Raw genomic sequence first — 20,243 nt, forward strand, 5'->3', positions numbered from 1 at the left:
ATGAGCACCAACGTTCGTACAAGAAAAATGAAGCGTACCCCTTGTTACAAGCCATAAGTCCTGGCGTGAGAAAGTTCGGAAGAGTTTCACCTTCTCGGGAGAAGTTTGGTTTAGCTAGCTGCCACCATCATCTATGCTGTAGAGAGTTGTAACGAAATTACCTGTCACGGCATCGTAGCGGCGTTTGGGTCTAGGGTATTGTTCTCGGAAGGGTGAACAACGGGACACAAAATAAAAGTTTTCCACCTTCGTTTACTTTCTTCGAACAGGCAGGCAGGCAAATTGAAATTTAATTAAGACAGACTTTGGCTTGCTTGCTTGCTCCATATCGCGCAAATTGGAGGCAGTTATGCGCGACAAATTGGATCGTCGTCGTTGGCTCCTTCCACAGTTTTCGCAATTCCTTTTTTTCGTCACTCTATAGGTTGCTTCACTCATATGGGCTGGGTAGATGCCAAGATAGCGACATAATTGTTGAATATGTCATATTAGGACGCTTTCTTTAATATATGCATTACGAATAATAATAAAAATACGGTTGACGCACTCTTCATGTATTCCTGATCCGACGTTTTTACCTGTCTTTCATCTTTTTAATTAAATGAAAATCATTATCGTATTTTCACTCCTTATCGTAGATGGTTCCAACAATTCGAAGTATTTTCGGAGTATTTTTTAGCAAAACCCTTCTCAAATTCATAACACTTTGAAGATTGATAGTTGAGAATTGAAACGAGTCCGAGTTGAAAGAAATTGACAATCCTCAAACATGTTACCTAAAATTTTATTGACCAAATTTGAGATAACATCAAAACGTTTCTCAAGCCACTCCATCTCATTTTCTTGATGACTTATGGTAATTATGGAGTCAATATATTTTTTTTTACCTTTGCCCCCTTTTTTTTTACAAAAATGCAAACCTCATTAATTTCTCCGCAGCTGTAAATATAATTCGTCAATGAGCATGAGCTAGTATCTTTACGGTAGTAAAACTTGAGATAGTTTTCTTTACATCCATGGTCCGTTGAATGTCAAAAGTAAGAAAATCAATAAATTCCCTTCTCTCTGGAGCCACTTTTGGACTGTTAGTTTATTCTTCTAGAACTAAACTTTCAAAAAACCATTCTAAGATCTAACTGTTTAGGATACCATCATCGAGAATAGCCACTCTCTGGAGCCACTTTTAAAAATTTCAAATTCAAAATCAATGATGCCGTTTTGACGATTGCATTTGTAAACAGTCTAGGAATCATATTGTTGATTAAGTTTTTATCTGGAGTACTTTTGATAAATTTTCAATTTAATTTTAAAACAGACTCTCATCGCTCTATTTTTGATAAAAATAGTTATTCAGAAAAACTTCGAATTGTTCTGAATCAAAGCAAATTGAGATTCCCTTTAATTCAACCACCGTGGTTGATTCAGTAGAATTTTTCAACCATGTAGGCTCACAACACGTATTAGAGTTCTTATTGTCAATTCTTAACCTTAAAGGTATTGAAATTTTTTCATTTAATTATATCAACTCTCAAATTTCTAGTTGAAAAATTGTTAACCTGATTTTTTTTTGGAAAATTTACAAATTAAAAAAAAACTTGAAAATAATCTAAAAAAAATATTTTAAAAAGCCTTTAACTGTAGTAGATTTACAAAAGCGCGATAATAGTGAGGAAGAAAGCTTCCATTTATTATCCAACAGTTTTCTAATGATTTATGATTCTATCCTTGAAAAAATATTAAAATTAGAGATGTACCGAATAGTGGTATTCGGCGAACGGCCGAATACCGAATATTGACCTTTTCAACTATTCGGCCGAATATTCGGTTGAATATTCTCATTAATTTTGCATAGAAATACAATAGCGATAATTTCATTTTTCTTCTATTTCTGCCATCTTAATGCCCCTTATATTTTAAAGTCGATTATTTCCAATCAGATGTTTAATTCATCAGATCTTCTTTAGAGGTCGCTTTGATTTCAAAAATTTCACCATTGGCTGAAAGGACCTGTAGCTTCTAGGGCGTTTATCACAAAAAAATGGGTTCTTATGAAATTTGGTATAAAACACATGTCAAAACAGGTGGCAAGCAATTTGATGAATGTCGCATTCTAGCTAGATGTCTTCAAAATAGTTACCAAAAAACGAAGATATTTGACTTTAGGAATACCATATTTTATACCAAACGAATCCACACGGCCAGATCTGGACAATTTTTTGAAAAATTTGTAAAATAAAGAGCATATCTCTACAGAATCTAGGCATTATTCTAAAACATACAAGAGGAAAAAGAAAGAAAATTACTAGAAAATTTAATCTTTTCATCGAATCACAGCAGCAGTGTAAAAATCGTATCTAAGGAAAAACTGATGTTTATTTTCAAATTTACTCTAACAAATCGTTTTTGTACGCAAAGTCCTAAATTTATAAAAGAGAAATTTGAGTATTTATTTGACTTGGCAAATAATATAAATACAGTCCCTCCACAATCATGGGTCACACACAATAATTAGTCACCGATCATTAGAACTGCTGATATCTACTGAACCAAAAGAAATTATATCATATTATTATTTTTAGTAAATCGACAATATCATCAAAATGCATTACAAATATTATCTGTGCGTTTGATAACAGTAAAATTGCTGTTTGAATACTTTTTATCAAAGGTGAACTATAAGCTGTGGAACTATCGCATAAAATTCCAACGTTATAAGGTTAACATCTTAAACCGTTAAGCCCCTTATGCGGGTATTTTAAAGATTCCAACCAAATGAATTGGTCCCATATGAGCACAAAAGAAAAGTTTACATTTTCCAAATAAAACTGAGCGAATGAAATGCGAAAATTCAATAATATTTAGCAAAATAAAAGTGACCCAAAATTGTTACAGAATCCACCAAGTTCCACACAATCATGGGTCACTTTTTCGCAAGCAAAACAAAACATTTCTTGGTTGCTAGCTCAACCCTATTGCCCCTTGAACGTATACTAGCGAAGAATGCCCCTGAATGTTTGCCAGAAACATGTTGATTTTCATGTTGATATTTGGGTGTTGCCATGGACTTCTATGTGACTAATAATTGTGGGCAATATGACTAATAATTGTTACAAGCTTCAATTTTGACCCATAATTGTGGTTTTGAAAAACGTTGATTGTTTCGGTAAATTATTTTATTTTTCAACAAAATTTGAAACAAAATCATGTTTGAAATCAAAGAGGGAATATTTAATGACTGAAATTCATGCAAAGCTTGATGTCTGGTCCACTAACACCCGAATGAACGAACATTTTGTGGTGAAATGATACGTTAAGTGACTAATGATTGTGGGGGGACTGTATACCTTAATATGACTTTTCTCGAATTTTTCTATGGATTTATTGACAAGCCTGGATATATGAAAAAATCTGGAATAAACAATAATTAAAGTATAAAGCTATCTAAAGTGAAATATACACGGGTACACCTTAGATCTTTGACTGAAATCATAAGTTTCTGATGATTTTGTAGCTTTTCCAACATTGCTTTTGGATATTTTATCAATTATCCAACATCAGTTGAAAAATTGGCCTAGTCTTTTAGTGTATAAAGTTTGAAAAATAAGTATTCGGCCTATTTGGCCTATTCGGCCGAAAACTTGGCTCAACTATTCGGTGAGCCGAATATTCGGCTTAACGGTTTTTTGGCGGTATTCGGCGCCGAATATTCGGTCAACCGAATATTCGGTACATCTCTAATTAAAATATAAAGTTTATTTTCAAAACCAGTTTTGATAGGTTCTGTTAATGTGAATTGGCTCTACTTGAAATAAATTAATTTTCATTGAATTTAAAAATACAACACTGGGAGATTGATTACTCATACCTTCTTCTTTTTGGCCTGTCTTGAGCGTTCAGTCGAGTTTTCGAAATAAAAAAGTTTGATCATGAACAGGTCAAATACGTTTCAAATTCGAATAATTTATTTAAATAAGAAAGTTATCCACACTGGAACTCGACGGGATCCACCTGAATTGTGATAGTTTTCAAACGCTTTTCTCTTGGAAATGACGATGCGGTTTGTTGTTGGTCAATTTGTTCAGTATTTTTCCGCTTGTATCCTTGTAGACCGATTCTTTCTGCGGTTTCAGGGTGCTGTTGAACCAAATGCCTTTTGAGACTACTTAGGACGTCCTTCAATTTTCCAGGACAACCAGAAAATTTGCACGTATAAACTTTATTTTGTGCATCGTATTCAAAAAACATTCGCCTTATGTCAACGCTGGACGATGAACCTATTAGAACAATATACAACCATAAAATTTTTATTTTCACATGTTGTCAATAGCTATCGACTGAATTATTTGTTTTTTTTTGTTTAATATAAGATTGAGTTTAATTTTTTAAAATGTTTGTGAGGTTTTTGATTTACTTCAGAAAAATAACTGCCAAATTGAACTATAGGCTCTGAACTGATTTGTCCTGTGACTTGCAGGAAATTTCAAACATTCAAACCTGTCCTGTACACACTTAATCTTTTCTCTTGTGGTCGGAACGATATCGTCCTGTATTTTCAACAGCTGAAATTACAGGACAAATCTCGGGACAGAAAAACAGCTCAGGAAAACATCTGTCAAGTGCACCTGTAGGTTCGAATTAGTTTTCTCCTGTAATTTGCAGGGAGCTCCGTATTATTTAGCAAAAAATTACAAAAATGGATGAGTTGCATACAAATATAAATTTGCTGCCGGTCCTGGAGTATATTTTGGTTGGCCCGGGATTTCGTCTGAAAAAAAAAAACACAAAGTGTTAATTTTTAAGTCACCATAAAATCATCTTATAAAAATTACCTGCTTCATTACCCCGAATACTGCTGAATCAACTTGTTTTTCAGGTCATTGGCAGTCATATTGATGTTCTGCCCCAGCATCGTTGTTAGATATTGCAACTTGTATTAAAAAAATCTGCAATGGCCAATTAATCGACATGTTGATATTTCACCCAAGCCACGCTGTTAGAATGAGTGGTTCCTCCATCCAGGCTTCCAGAAGTTCTAGTTGTTTCTGCAAAACTGGAATTCAATCCACTTTAATAAAAAAAATTCTTGGCACGAACCGCTTCAATTCCTTTTTAACACGACACAGACTGAAGAAGAGAGAAAAAGCGGGACAGAAAACGGTTGACAGTTAACGATCCCCCGTGATACAGGACGATTGTTCGAGTACCTGTGCACTTGTAGAAATTTCGTCCCATATTTCAGGAAAAAGGAATCGTCCCGTCACTATCCCGAGCGGAATAATTGCAATCTTAGTGTGTAGGCTCGAGACTGGGTTCCCTCCCGAGATTTACATAAAATCAAAGCCACATTGTTCTTCGAAGAAAAGTTTTATTGAACATTGAATTAAACAGATTTAATCTGTGTAATCAAAATGTTGTTGTCACTGCATCACTACCTTCTCTGTTGTTAGGTTTCAGCCTGTAAAAAAAACGAAAAGATAATTTTCCAGTTCATTCTGAATAATTTGAAAATTTACCTGCTCTAGAAAAAATTCATAATACTGAAACCAACGGTACTTCCCATATTCAGCTAATTCATCAGGTGGCTTTTTGATCTTTGATCCAGCAGCGGCTCTATTTCTGGTATCCTGACGAGCGAGGTAAAACTGCGAGAGTTAATAGATGAAGAATAGCGAGCATAATCGAGAGCAGGTCTTAGTCTAGATAGGACCGGCAAGCGGTTCAGATGGAAATACCATACTATTCTTCACGTTTGATCGTCTGAATTGAAATCACAATCACTAATTAAAAATATCGTTTTATGAAAAGGAAACACGGCGCAAATAAACTTCTTTTTTTTCACTTTGATTACAATGTGGATTCATATTCCAATTTTAATCAACGTGAAGATTAAATAAAACTTGATTAAAATTTGCACTTACCAGCCATTTTGATCAATGATAAACTATTTTAATTAAATCCTTTTCCTATAAATTGTAATTTGAATTAAGATTTTTGATTGCGGGAACGATGAAGTAACAAAAGGAACCTTACGACTAGGTTTAACTTATCACTCAAACGAAAACCCACACCGAATTGCAATATATAATCGCTCCAAGTGGTTGAAAATTCTGAACTTGACTGCTTGACTGCTGTGATTGATACCAAACCCATCAAGAGTGCGCGCCCAGTTTTGAACATGAACCTAAACTTGCACAATGCACATGATTTCAAGCATGTTTTCATAGAAGCATGTTCAACGCGCACCTCGCTAATGGTGTTCATGTATGTTCACAAACTTCTATGCACATCGCACATGGGTTGCTCCGTGAAGACTGCTTGGCAACAAAAACACTACGATCTGTCAAATAAGTTTGATAGGCTGGATCACGGTTTTTGGAAACACAAAGTTCTCCAACAGTCACATTAAGTAGACGAATTGCTAAAACTGTCAAAATGGCTGAATCATGAATTTGACATACGGTAACAACTCCTATATATACACACCTTGGCTAGAAGTAGATCTTAACAAGGGGAGAAGAATCTTATGCCGTTTTCGTTTTTTCCACTGGCGCGAGGCAAAACTTTCTCTGAATGAACAAACTAAATCGTCACTCGGGACGATGCAAATATATGGTTGCTATAGTCAACTTTATGCTTATCCACAACACTGACAATTTCTACGGGTTGCAACCACCTGCTTGAGGTTCAAACCTCGGGCAAAACTAGTGGACTTCTGAATTAATAAACGAACACAATAACAGCAGTTAGGGCAAAACTCGTGGATAACTAGGTTACCACGGTTAATAAACGAAACACTATTACTTAAAAAAATGCGGTAGTGCATTGATTTCCAACAACAACTTAAGAAAATGCCATGGGAGGCTCAAGTACATTAACAGCAGCGATTGAACTGTTGATGAGATCCACAAAACTCTGAATAATCTGAAATATTATCGTTATTTCCAGACTGCTGAGAAAGTTGAAGGTATATGAAATCAGGTATGTTTCCAATTCTCTTTTTGTTTACTACCTTACGAATAGGAAGCAATTGGTCCTTTGTCCAAATCAATCATTCGAATAGTGACATGGGTTTCCTTCCCTGGGCCGATCCTGAAGGCAGTTATCCAGGACCTCTTCTATTAAACCTGTTTTTCAACGATTTGGATAAATTTCACCTGTATGTCAAACCAAGACTTTTTCCTTACGACACTTCACTGTCCAACGAACACTCCGATGTAAGGATAGTTATATCTCAGATGTCGAAAGATCTGGATACTTTTCGAGCATACTTCGATGTAAACCTCCTCTCGTTTTCCAACTTAACATACCTCCGATCAACTAACCGGCAGTCTGAAACTCACAATCAGCTTCATGTTGGCCAAACAGTCATTGAACAAGTCAAAAGATACAAGTACCTTTGACTTGTCTTTGACAAATTTATCAAATGGGACAACTAAATACACCGTTTACGAAAGGAAATAGCTGAAATATTTGTATCAAGCATTTGTACAATACAAACTGCAATATTGTATCCGTCTGGGGAGCTGCAAGGAAAGACTTCTAAGACCACTTCAGGTATTGCGAAACCGTTACCTTAATGCAGTCTTTAAGCGACCCACACTCTTCTCAGCGGTGAACTTGTACCAAGAAGCCTCGGCGTCAATTCTACCAATTGCTGCGCTAAGAGAACTGCAGAGCATAGTTCCGATCTACAACATGTTTCAAAAAACCCGCCTTTCCCTCACAAACAGTATCATCATCAGCAGAGAATAATTTCACTGGAGACTGGAAAGAAATGTAAAGTTACTCACATAATTCATATCTGCCACTAATTGCCTCTGAAACATCTTTTCGCCATCTCCGTCAACCAACGCCGCCAATCGCCGCATAACTACCACTCGCCACCATTGCTTTCAAAATTATGAAATGTATAAACAAATGAAACTCAGTATATCAAATAGAAGGAAAGAAAATGGTTATTAAAAAAATTATGGAATAAGAAGTGAGTAAGTTAAATGCCTTCGGGAAAATGATTCTGGATGAAATCCAACTCCTAGGGGCTTTTCCCTGCTCAGTTAAAAAAATCAATAGATTTTTTCCGTTTTAATTGACTTATGGAGGTAGAGTAAATTATTTCAATTTGTTTGGTGACTTTTTGGTAAATTGTCTTTGAAAAGGAGTCAAAGTGCTGTTGATAACTGATTAATGTCGTTTTTCTAGATTTGCTTTAACAAAAAATTCTCCATAGTTGATCGCTGCGAATAATTTTCTACTAATGCAAATTTTAGTATTGTTTCAATTAAAAAAAATGGAAATCATTGACAAAATAGTATATGCATCAACAATACCATTCAAGGCGAACCTGCTCACCATTTACTAAGTTTTAGAAGTTTTGGCATTGTTTTAATTTATTTATGCTACCGTTTTAACTAGTTATTGCCTGTACAGCCTGTTAATTAACACAAATATAAAGTTATTATTGCGTATCAGCGACGATGTACATTTAATACTGACTTTCACTAGTGAAGAAAAATAAAGTCATTTCAACAAAATCGTGTGAATTGCATTGGAACTAAAACAAAGTGGCTCCAGAGAGTAATTTAATAGAACAGATATGATTTCTTAGCTTTTCTTACGCATGGACTATTAGTAAAATTTTAAAATAAAGTCATTTCAACAAATCGTGTGAACTTCATTGGAAACTAAAAAAAGTGGCTCCAGAGAGTAATATAATAAAAAGAAAAGGTTTCTAAGCTATTCCTACGTATGGTCTGTTAGTAAAATTTTGGAAGCATTTGTGTGACGTGGAATTTACTTGATTAGATTTAATAATCGAGTCGCTATTGTTCAAGTTATTTTTAATGTTCGCTTTTAGTAAAGTTGTCTTATGAAGCTTCCGTAGAATTTATAAACAATATTTTTTTTTTAATCAAATTCAACATTTCCTACTGCAAAGCAAGAAATAAAATTCTGATCATTCTTCAGACCGAAATCGAGTGGTATGACATCTTCAACATATGTTTGCTCGTTTATCGACACATTCATACGTGAATGTACACACACAATTCTGCTGGTTGTAATTGTTAAACCAACCGTTAGAAGCCTCACTCTGCCGTTGGTTGCCTTAAAAGTCACGCACCGTTCAACTTACCGCATCGCTGCCATCAATAACGCCAAATTTGAAACCATTACACGGTATTTCCTGTCATTGCTGTCTTCATCAATTTTTCATCATATTTTCTCCCTACGCTCACTCGGTAATACGGCAAAAAAAAATGGGAAGAAGGCGCGATAAATTCGAAACATCGAAGTGATCCCTCTCTCTTTATCTCTCTGACTTTGTGCCGGAAAAACAACTCGATATGGAAAGTGTAGAATCTAGGAAGTGACACCATCCTGTGTGTAAGTTTGTGTGTTGATGTGTAGGTCGAAATGAAAAAAAAAATCGAGAAAGAAGAGTCTCTGAAATGTCAAATATGTTTCTGATGCGAGACGTAAGTCACACTGGGATGCTGGGATGAATTTCTTTCGTTTTTTTCCCGGTACGCACGCCACACAGCTTTTCTTCTTCGGAACGGGAATGTCATGGAGGGAAACGAACGACGAATTGTTGAGCTGCTTGAATGAAGCAGCTCAAATTGAGCCGCTGGGTGGTGGTTTTCTATTCCAGGGGAACTCCCACGCGCGTGTGTGAGGAAAACAAGTTGTTGGATGATTTGACACAACAATATGTCTCCCGGAATGATATCTCGATTTTTGACGAATGAGGGTTCGATGATAAGGTAAGGTTAGTGAGGTCATTGGTGTAATGTTTGTCAATGAACAATAACCGGTTTACTGGATAGTCGAGCTTAGTGGAGATCAATAGACATCATAATGTGCTCTACTCTTGGGGTTTTATCCGGATTGCCATCTTCTGTTATTTTGTCTATTTTGTTGTTTGATTGATCACTAAGGTTTTCCTTGAGTTCTCTTGAAGTTGATTAAAAAGGATCAAACTGGCAGATGTGCATCACTCCAAACGATCGCCGAGATAGTTTTTTTACTACACATAGTACATAAACATTGCTTTTCTCAGAATATCATCAAGAATGTATCTTTTTGATAGAGCATGGTGGTAGAAAGCTTTCTTCCAAATTTTTTTTGTTAAGTTGAAGAAAAAATGTCAATAGCTTGGGTTATATTAAAGATTTACCTATTCATTAACAAATTTCTGAAAGAATTTTTAAAATTTTCAATGTTTCTCTAAAAATAAAAAAGACACTTATAAACCCGATTGGTATAAGAAAAAAAAAACCATCCGAAACTGCAATTTTCCCATATGCATATTAGTATGGCTTGAGTTTATTTAAATCAAATTTCAACAAAATTTAAATTATAAAACTAAAAAAATAATTTTACCAGTTTTGTAGTACTCCAATACACTTTTATAATTGATGATTTATATCACACCTCGAAATCTCTAGCCACATCCTTAGGTTCATTGCATCATCCACAAATGGATTGGTTGTTTCTCATTTTGCTAAGAGAAGCTCTTCTAGCTATGACACGACGATGATGCTGCTGCTGATGGTGTCACGCTAATGATCATCATACGCTGATGATGTTGATACAGCGAGTAACCTTTTCTCATCCATCCTCATCCATCTGGCAAAATACATTTTTACTAGTTCATCTACTTTATTCCGATGGCTGAACCCAGCGAGATGATTTATGAGTTTTTTTTCTAGTGGAAGAGGATAATTTGCTCTTTTTTATCAACTTGAATGAATTGAGTGTGAATTTGTTGGTAACCCATAAAGAGATTTTTATTGATTCAAATCTTAAGTTTGATTGTAAGAAATTCTTAAAAGTTCAGAGTTCAATGAACTTTCGCACAAATTTATTTTCCATCGCGTCCTGTTCAGTCTTCATGGGTGATTTGCAGCGATTGAATAAAAACTTTTCAACCGACACCGTCAGAGAAGAATCGAACGAGAGGAAATCAAACGAACAAAAAAAGAAAACTGTTGCAACGTCCCGACAGAGCTCTGTAAGTGACAGCTTGAATACGTAACAATTTGCTACTCACTTATAATTAGTGCTACCGGTCAATTGAAAAAAAAATTAAATGAAATTAGTTTTACTGAAGTCTTCCAGGGATTGTGCCAAGAAAAGACAGAAACATTGGAAAGTGAACGATACAAACTTTTGCGTCTTCAATTTCCCATTAATTTCCGAAGTGCAGCGCAAATTTGATTGACATCGTTTTCTAGAGAGGTTCTCCTTACCCCAACTGGGACACAACTTATCTGTCGTTGATTAAAACAAATACAGAAAGTAAGTGATTGCTCCCAACTACAATCACAAACCCCTAAATGTTGGTGAAACCGACACAGTAGTGCACCACAAGATTGTATTTATTATCGAAACAAATAAATTTCCGATTTTCGTTCCGACAGTTCCCTCAAAAGAGAACCCGTGACCGTGCTCCATACTCAGTTTTTTTGTTGTCTTCAAATACATCAAATAAATACATTTTCCTTTTGTCAACAATATATACCTAGATGGAGTTGCATTTTCTTTCGCTAGACTCATTCCACCCCAAGCTACGTACTTCGTTTACGAAAAGTAAACAGCAAACAGTAAACAGTTTCATGAATCATTGCATATTAAAATTTAGCAAACATTTGATTAATTTGTATATAAAGCTGTTCAATTTTCGCTTTTATTTTTGGGGGGAAGAAGCACAAGCAAAACCTGCATGCAATTTATGCGCAAATACACAAACCCTATGATGCAGAACAAATTAATGGAAATGCGAGACAGTTTGGACGGTGTCCAGTGGAAATTCGGCTGAATTCTTTTTTGCTACAGTTCCTGGTACAGTCCACCAAATGTATCATGTCATGTTATTTTGCATTACTCATGTGTACTGGTTATCTTTGTCGTGATAAACCGATGATCGAAATTGAGAAGAGTTTGTAGAAATTAAGTTGTAAGGTTGTTGTTGTTGTACAATTGAGAACAATACAAACAATTTTATCACTTAGGTGAATTATGCTTGAAATGCTTGATGATGTTCGAAATGCAAATCAAGTATCACTGAAGATGAACGAGCGAAACTGACTGATTATCGACCTTATAAAAATATCCTAGTCCAAGTGAACGGTCGCAAGTCGACACAGCTTCCCAGATAAAGTGATACCCCAAAAAACTCCGTGGGATCACTTCCGGTGCAGTCTCTAACTATAGAGTACTGAAGCAGTGGTTCGAAAGAAATTCAGGGCTTCCAAGGGTTCTCCTATCACAGTTCACCATCTTCTTTCCTAGAAGCGCAAGGTTCCTAATTAACCCGGCTCTTGCACATTGTGATCGGGTATCTGTGAGGCATGTTATACACCGTCTGGAAGAGGTCCTTTGTCGGTATTTTGGCTCTTCCGGAGTGATTCGTACGATGAGTTTCATGATCTGAAGATACCCTAACAGAAGTATGTTAGAGTTGAGGAAGGCAATTTTCTAGTTTCTGCCCAAATCCACCTGTATTATGCGAATTAAATAAACAAGTAAGTATTTCGGGTTCCATAGTTCAAAGGTGGATGTGAGTAGTTAATTAAGCTAAGCTAAATCCACCTGTAAGATGCGAAACCTTGGTCGTGAGTCCGTCCTAGTAAAGTGTACCAGCCGATCCTGAGAGAAACAGTTCGCCTTAGCTGGCCGGTTGAAACACATAGCATAGCTTAACATAGGGTGACTACACGAATCTTGCATTGGCTGATACACGAGGTACAACTGATGATCAAAAGCAAAACAATATGCCGAAATTAATTTCTTGATTCAATATTCATTCCAAGTACTGCTCTTGAAGGTCATTGTCGTACCATAATGCACACCATGAAAAGTCAATGTAATCATAGAACGAACTGTTCAGAGAAAATTCAGCAAAAATAACTCTTTAAGTGCAGAGAAATCATACGACCCAAAAAGCGTATCAGATAGGTTTTGCAAGGAATGTTTACATGGAAATCCTAGATGGCAAATAGGATTGGCGATAAACAATCTCACCGAAGTTCATTGAGAGGTGATGAAGTTAGAAGGCAGCCTGGGTTGACTTGAATTAGATGATCCTGTTGTTCCAATGGTGATAAACTAACCTTTTTCATCCCTGTTCCTGTGGTGATCATATGAAATCGAACAAAACATATTTTTCGGGCACAATGCTCGTGGGATCAAAAATCAAGTTTTTTCACTGTTGAGATCGCATTTTTACAAATCCCTATCTAAAATTTGATTCCGATTTTTTTTTTCAAAAACAAAATCACTTCGCACATCTGTTGTTATGTTTCTATAACATCACTTAAATTAAATCATCTAAGTTGAAACCTCAATTACACTTTTCTCGCATTTGAATTGTGATCTGGAACATAGAGAAATTCTACATTTTCCAATCACATTTTTATCTAATCTGGAGTATCCCTCAAAAGCAGATCCTTTTATTTTAAAAACTTCTGATTTTCAGTGGATATGGATCCGCATAAGTACTTATTTTCACTTAACTTTGTTGATTTTTTCATATAAAATTTTTTCAGCTCCAAAAAAACACGTGTTGCACTTTCAACCGACGCCTACTCCTCTTCTCCAAGGACGTTGCAGAAAACATGCCCGCTTTGGGATGCCTAAAATCAGTACTGCTGAGTTGGACTGATTGTCAAGTATGTTCCTTTTTGACTGGACTGGGGATGTAGATGATGCGACCTCCGAATTCGATAACCGAAGTGCGAAAACTTATTTTAAAGCTGTTAGTTATTTGGGCTGTCTCGGCAGCGTTGTTGAGAAATTCTGCCCAGTCAAAAGTGTTTCATAAGTTCTTCAACGATTACGACTTTTCGAAAACTGGGCACTTTGAAACCGATTCGTAAATTTTGAACGGCACATTGCATGGCGTTGTTTCATGTCAATTTCTAACGTCTTTTTTGATGATTGAATTTGAAAATTTACTTACTTTTTTGAAGATTTCTTATTCGAGCTTGTCCGTCCGTTCTCTTGCGTACTTGCATAGCTGAGATGCGTACGTGGAGTTAGGCTTGATAACTCCAAGTACTCTGATGGTCTCTGACGAGACCTCCCCAGAGACGCGGCTAGATTAAGTCGTTCGAGAGCTTCCAAATGTGGCCTAATGCACCTGGATTGATGGCTTATTTATAAATCAAAGGTTTTTTTTGTTTTTTGTCTATTTTTTAACAAACACAAACATATACAGGATCTCAATGAAACTTGAAGTTTCTTCGAAAAGATTCCCTTTTTTTAACTCTAAGCGTACATCTTTCGAGGATATGATGGCTAGGATCTTAGAGCAAGTTCACTGGTTGAGATGGAGTTGGAAATTTCGATGGTTTCCCAAGTAACCAAAAGTTCCGTAAAACATTCTCTTAAAAGCTTACTCAGCCCTGCTCAAGGGCTGTATAGCATTCTATTCAGCTAGAAATTTAAGTTCATATCCACACTTTCAAGTTCCATATCCAAAGCTGAGTAGAAGGCTATTCAGTCTTTGCATGAACTTTGAAAAAAAAACAGAAAAAGGACAAAATAAAGCGTTCACATTTTTTTTGTTATTAATCTTACAATTACCAATGAAATCTGTTTGTTTTAAATCCTTTTCTCTAAATGAATATCATACTTACTCTAAAACTTGCTTCTTGCTTGAGGATTTGAACCTGAACCCTCCTTGTGAAAGCTGAGCATGTTACCTTTGTACCATGGGCGATTCTTATGGTATCGATGTTCAGAACATCAATTTAAACAAATTAAGGACTATCCCTTCTCAAAATAGGCTTTTTACCAAAAGATAAACAAACAATCACGGAATTAGATTCAGCAAGATTTGGAATTGAGCTAACGTTAGTATAAAGTTTGATGTTATTTTTGTGAAATCTTTTTTGCACCACATTCTTTCTTCTACTTGTTTCGACAGTTTAGAAAGAAAACTTCTTAAACTATCAAACCAAGAAGAGTTACAGAAGGGCTAATCAGAAGAAAATGGAAAATTTAGTGAGGATTAAAAGCAAACTGAAAAAGGAGGCAACAACCAGAAACTCGTAAGTTTTGATAAATATTTTTGTTCCTTCTGAGTGTCTATTAAGTTTTATGATTTTCAGGATGCTTTCGAAGTATTGGACAGTTTTGGAAATGAATTTATAAAACGGTTCAACTAATCGGAACGGTCCGTTGTCCTAGCAGGAAAACCTATGCTATCAACTGATAACCCTGTGCTTGGTCACTATCCTGCTTAATTCGACCTTATTGTTAAAGTAATTTGCAAGATGAGTCTATCAATGAAATGATTATCACGATGCTCAAGTTAGAGGAGAAAAATAACTAAAATCCAAAAACGACGTTTGGTTTGAGGTTTGAAACATTAAATTGAATTCATTAATAAAAACGGTTTCTCTCAACAAAATGTTATGGGTTTTCATTTATTTTTGAAAATTAACCATTTTCTTCATTTTAAGCTTTCAGCATCTTTCTAAACTCATCTGGAGATTAAAGTTTTATTCCTATATAATTTAAAACCTATAAATAGTTCCTTTGACAGAGTAGTAATAAGGATGTAATAATAACTTCGCGAAGGAAAATTAAACGAAAAATCGGATTGTCAACGAAGAGATTTGTTTTTTTGTTTCAGTTTATTAGATATAAATATTGTTCAAATTTAAAACGTGAAATGAATTTTTAAGACATTCTTTAAGATTTATGACATCTTTCCATTTGGATCAAAACAGTTGATTTATTTGTGGGTTTATTTCGTTGTTCGTATATTCGTAGCTCTGATTTTCTGTTATTCTTTCTTGTGCAAAATCTTAACGCTTACGTTCGCATTGAAGTTCTTTAGAAGTTCCTCATGGAACCAAAAAGTTCGTAACAAGTTCTGCATGAAACCAAAAAGTTCGTAAGAAGTTCTGCATGGAACCAAAAAATTCGTTAAAAGTTCGTAACGAAGCACGATACGCCAAATTGAATCCTGGATTTTTTAAGGTACTTGGAACGCACAAAAATGTTCCATGCTACTTGTTTAGACTTTTTATGTTCGTTCAGAAGTCCAAATCAAGCACTTTTTTTCATTTCTCTCGAGTACCTTTTATACAGCCAAATGTGAACTTTTGATGCACAAAATTAAGTATCTTTGCGACTTTTGGTTACTTGGGTTACATCACATCACAACACATTTGCCGTCCACCGGTGTTGGGAAAATTTGACATTCGAACAGTTTCGCGCTGCAAAATTTGTATCGTATAACACTTTTTGGCTGAGGGTGATAGAAAAACACAATGTTTTGCTACACCGAACCGAGTGATAGAGTCGGCGTTGCAATACAATATTCGTGCATGAAACGATTCGGTGCTGCCATCTTTCTTATGCTGAAAACCTCAGTTGAGGGGAAAATAAAGAAAATTTAGCAATTTCAGGATTTAAACATAAAGTGATATTTTCTTTTTTAAAAATTCTTTTATCACTTGAATTGATACTAATTGCAAAGAAGTAAATCAGCTCTTTAAAACTTACAACCAATTTTGTTCATGCCCTTGCCAATCGAATGGACTATCATGCATTTTTAGGGGCAGAGATGCCAGATAGCTGGGTGAATAAATAAATTCGGTTTGTTTGTTTTGTTTGAGCGGTTTTCGGGACAAGGAAAGTGTTTCATTTTTTTTTTATTTGAAAAAGGTATTCCGTCGGAATGTCCGGTAACAAGTTCGGAACGCCGCCTTTAATAGTTCCATCATCTTTAGAAAATGATCAAGTAAAATGAATTTGATTTCAATTTTTAAACGGTGAAAATTTAAAGGTCAGTAAAATTACTGAAAAGCAAATTCTCTTGACATCGCTGGTTGCTTTCGATTTTATACCTTCGTATTCTATCACACCGGTGGACGGCCAACATTTTTGGTCTATATTTCACGATAGAAAAATTCCCATCTGTGCTACAGACGTCAAAATTCCTACCACTTTTTCCCAACACCATTGGACTTGCTCTTACAAATGCTAAAACCACCAACCCACAGAAAGTGTACTATGTGTGCCGTGACCGGGATTCGATCTCATACACACTGGCTTAGAAGACTTGAAGGCTATCCTCTACGCCACAGGCTGCGACGTTTAACAATTAAAAATGGAATTTTGAAATATTTTTATAATCCTCAAAATGCATTTTCAAATGAAGAAAATCCGCCTTTCATGATCGATTGAATCCAACGACTAAGAAAATAAAGTTTCGAGTCGCATATTCTCGGTTGCATTCCACCCGCAACGATCTGCTTTGTAGCTATGTAAGCGCTAGAAAATCAGGAGGAATAACAAAACTTGATAATTTTATCACAATAAACCGGTAATCTCATGGCGGGAAGAGTTTTATCATCGTTAACGTCATCTTTTCTTGTCATATCATTATGGGGCGCTTCGTCAACCAACCAGCCACATTTCCCGCGACGCGCGGAACATGTCTCTTCAGGGACTAAGATTCTGGTTTGCCCCGCAATTGCAATACGGTGGTGGCAGGCGACAAATTCTGTGCGGCTGGTGTAATTCTATTTGTTTCCAAAACAAGAAAATTGAAAAAAAGAATGGCAAGGCCAACTTGATTAATAACCCGGCAGCTAACTTTGAATGATTTTTTCCTCGAAGTCTCTCGAAAAATGCGGTGACAATTCCCTGCTCGGAGGAAGTGTCAAAAGTGAAAATTTTCAGGATCATTGCCACCTTCATCAATCAAGTCGGTTTGGCAGTTTTTTTTTCTTTAGTCGATGGTGAACCTTAGCTTTGGGAATGGAAATGTATTTGCACAAGTTTATTTGAAATTTCGTTGGTGGTGCTTTGAGTAAGTCCTTTTGGCGGCGAAAAGCAATTAAAATTTGCTTCAAACTGTTGCCGCAGAATAAATGGTGATTAATTGATTGGGCATCCCAGCAACAAATGCCTGACAGTTTCTGTTTTGTGGTTGGATAAGTTCCAGGAGAGCAACAACTTCACTTTGGCTCATGATCATTAAAATCTGATTGCAATGGAAAGAAGCATAAATCATTCGAGTCACTAGAAAGCAAAGAGTGGGGAAGTAGCTCATCATCACCGTCACCATCATCATCATGATCCTTGTGACCGTGTCGTCGCCCATCCAAGTAGTCACGTGATTGTCATAGTTTTTCCATAAAAATGTCATCAGCAACCATCATACTGAGAGTGCCCTTTTGGGCGTGTACATGTGTAGTGTACAACCCTTAATGCAGTGTGCAGTTGTAAAGTGCAGCACAGGGACAGGGCTGTAATCTGCACTACATAAACGCGAATGGACTCTTCCTCTCGAAGCTTCACCAACGTCGCCTCAGTCGCTGTTTGCCGATGCATTCTGCATATTCTAATGGAGTCATGCACGGAATCAGGACGCGCGCTATGTGACCTCTTTTATTCGGGGATAATCTTTTGCTCGTCATCATAACCGCCAACCTTGCCGACCCATCTGCAAACGTACCTTCCTCGAATCCACGTGAGTATCGGAGCTGGTCCACGGAACTGAGAGTATCATACTTTGAAGGCAGGGAAATGTCATCGTTCCGTATGGTTCCCATAATTCTAAGGAGCTCAGATGAAGAGACAATTTTCACCACAATGCGACGTCGTTGAAAAATGGTTTCGAAATGACCGGCGGGATCGCGCACATTCATACGTTCATAATATACATGCAGGCGTTATGTGGCAAGCTTCCCCACTCATAATGGCGGGGGATATGTTGCCTTGCATGTGAATTATGTGATCCTTACGAAAGCTGGATTTTACTATAATGGTTCTGCATAGTAGGGGATTACCATTTGGCATATTTAAGTATATTAAGTATTTTATAAAGGAGTTAAATTTTAATTCCTGCTGAGTGTAAAAAGTTGATTATTTATTCATACTTAAACTTTTTCCATCGTTAGTTAAAGATATTTTTAAACGGTTTGATGACAGAAGAAAACATCACCTAAAACTAAAAAAAGCCCCGTTGACATTTGATATTTTTATTCGTTTTTCCACTGGAAAAACCCATAACTTTATGCTACATCAAAGGATCGCGCCACGGTGTAAAAAAAGAACCACTGACGCCGAACAAAAGGGACCACATTTTCCGTAACCGAATCTGCCTGCAGTCATCTCGGGTGACTCGCCCCTCCATCATCCCAGAAGCACAAAGCGCGACAGCATCGACAGCAGCAGCAAAGGAATAAAAACGACCGCAAACATAATAATTGCTATTCATTTTGCTTAATTGAATAAAAACCACGGAATTCCATTATGCATGGATATTTGACTAGAAAAAAGCGAAAAATGTTCAAAAGCAGTGCGTGGCTCTACTACTTGACGAAGGAAGAAGGGAAGTCAAAATTACACTCATCCAGAAACCAACCATGAATAGGTTAAGGAGTAATTAACTGCAATGATCGTAAAATTTTCAGCTAAACGTGGTTCATACTTCTGACTGAATGACATAGGGTCGCATTCTTTAGTACAGATTGCTTTGGCAGTCTTCTACGATCGTGGTTTAAAAAAATTATGACTAGCATAAATTCGGTTTGAGTATAACGTTGAAAACATTGATTGGTTGAGTGGGGTTATTATGAACAAAATTTAGCAAATTTCAATACAAACTGCTTAAACAAGTTGTTCATCGTTGTGCAAATTCTCAGTAGTTTCAAAAAAATAAAATTAATGACTTGTCTTTTTTTTGCCTTTCTAACAGAAAGGTTTGGTTATCGGTCGATTTGAGAGATCATTAATTATGGGTCTTAGACATACCTTTATAGGTACCTATCGACTCAGCTCGACGAGTTCTGTTGATGTCCGTGGATTTGTATGTGCCATTTTAAAAATGTCTAGAACGTTTTTGCGAAACTGGGCTGCACAATTAAAATGATTTTAGTCTCAAAAGAATGCATTTTTTTTTCTACACAACCCTTTCAAAAACGGGAAAAAAACAAAATAGTTGAAACCGTTTTCTTTACCAAATACATATCATACTTATTATGGCATAAAAAAAAGTTGCTAGTGGCGCCTCGAAGCAGCAGCACCAGCAATCATTTATAAATTGAAGATAATCAAAATAAAAAAATAATATTTTTATTAACTCGAGAATTGAACCAAAACCCTTCAGATCCCAAGTTGCAAGCGCTATCCAATAAACCATCGGCACGCTTGATTGAAAGCGGCTCAAACTCAAATAGGTAAAAGGCATTACTAAGACGCACCGTGGTCTGGGCAGT

The sequence above is a fragment of the Uranotaenia lowii genome, chromosome 1 (assembly GCF_029784155.1).
Source record: "Uranotaenia lowii strain MFRU-FL chromosome 1, ASM2978415v1, whole genome shotgun sequence".
NCBI classification, from domain to species: Eukaryota; Metazoa; Arthropoda; class Insecta; order Diptera; family Culicidae; genus Uranotaenia; species Uranotaenia lowii.